This window comes from Chrysochloris asiatica, unplaced genomic scaffold (assembly GCF_000296735.1).
Source record: "Chrysochloris asiatica unplaced genomic scaffold, ChrAsi1.0 scaffold00123, whole genome shotgun sequence".
Classification (NCBI taxonomy): domain Eukaryota; kingdom Metazoa; phylum Chordata; class Mammalia; order Afrosoricida; family Chrysochloridae; genus Chrysochloris; species Chrysochloris asiatica.
The window spans coordinates 3,422,814-3,424,605 of record NW_006408641.1 but is presented as its reverse complement, the minus strand read 5'-3'; positions in this window follow the sequence as shown (position 1 = coordinate 3,424,605).

The following is a 1,792-nucleotide window of genomic DNA, read 5'->3' as shown; positions in this document are numbered from 1 at the left end:
CGTAACCACTACGCTACCAGAGCTCCTCCACTGGGATGCTTAGAAGACTGTAAATCTTTATTTTAGCAGAAAACCTTATCTTTCTCTTGCAGATTAGCTAGAGGCCTCGAACCACTGACCTTGTGGTTAGCAGTCCAGGGCTTATTCTACAGCACCATTGTACTTCCTAAACACTGTACTCCCTAAATAGCTTTTCGTTATTAACACAGTGTTTGGCAAATAATTTATAAGTATTAGGTATGCAATGACAAATATGGCAGTTCTGATCCCTGAAGAATTACAATATCATGGGAAATACAAAGAGATGTGTGGTTGTGTGTTATGAAATTACAGAGACTATAGGATAAGCACTGCAAGGTTGGCAATTTAAACACGACATAAGGTCGCTATGAGTCAGAATTGACTAGATGGCACTTAACAACAACATTTATATAATTAGATTAACAAAATGATCCTGCAGGTGTCAGAGTAGATCTTCAGAGTGGAGCTGATACATGGACTGGACCCTGGAGAATAATTAACATTTGTTAGATAGCAGTGCAGTGTAGGAGAAGGGCAAAGGAATAACACGTTATGTAGTAAAGTTTGATTACTGTCTTCGTAGACAGGACACTTGCCTGAATATCCATTCTCAGATTTCCAATTACTTTCTCAAACAGCCTCATCAATGTGGCTCTGACTACAACCTAACAGTCTAGTTATGTAATGGATTTTTGAGCCCACAGATAATGATTTTTTTGGTAGATCTGTGAACTGCCATAATGCAAAATGTCTTCTCAGATTCACTCATATAGTAAAGATGCATTTTGGAATTTTTATGGAAAAGTTAAAAATCTTATGTAGGTTAGATTTTTCTATTATGCCCAGCTCTGAAATGTAGCTTCTGCTTCCTGACCTTACGAGAAATCATTTCTTTGGTATGGACAAGTCACATTAGAATATCATGCAGTGTATGTTGTTTTAACCTGAAGTCATCCTTCTTCTGCTCATTCTCTCATCAACTGGCAGATTAGCCATCATTTTATACCATCTTATCACACTTATGGACTGTAAAATATATTATAGTATCATTGGTATTCATTCTGATGCTCTAATACTCTTGCTTGCCATTATCTTCCAACTAGAGTATCATTTTGACTTCTCTTATACTATCACTACTGGTTTGTACAGAGACAGCAGAATAGTTATCCGTCATGTATATTCTAACTGCCTTGCATTTCCATTTGCACTGTAAATGCTGCTTGGAAATATGACTCCAGTGGCTATTACCTGGGAAAATTTACAATGTGCTTTCCAGAACCTATAAAAAAAAGACAATTCTCAGTATGGAAGATTTTGGCTTTGCCTTTTCTATGTTGTTTAAATTTTATTTGTTCCATTTTGTACTTTGTGATCAAGAGTGCTACTTAATATTGTAGCAAATTTTACATGATTAAAAATAATATTGAGAGATTAAAAATATGTACCATTGCAGCAGCTCAGCCTGTCTGGAAGACACACTAAGACTATAAGGAAGCATGTCCAAATCAGACATTATTTATGAGTCATTCTAAACATATGTTTATCTACTATCTAGCTTTGTTAAGCACAAATTGCTCGTTGTTTACTTTTTTCCTTTTCCAAAAGCAAGTGATATTTTTTTTACACTAGTTGAAAATTTCTAAACAATATGTAATGTAATGTGGCATTCATATTAATTTCAATATCTAATTCTTAGATGTTCTAAAAACAGATTTTGAGCTTTTTACACTTATTTCAATCATTTTGTTCATCTAATTGTATAAATATTGGT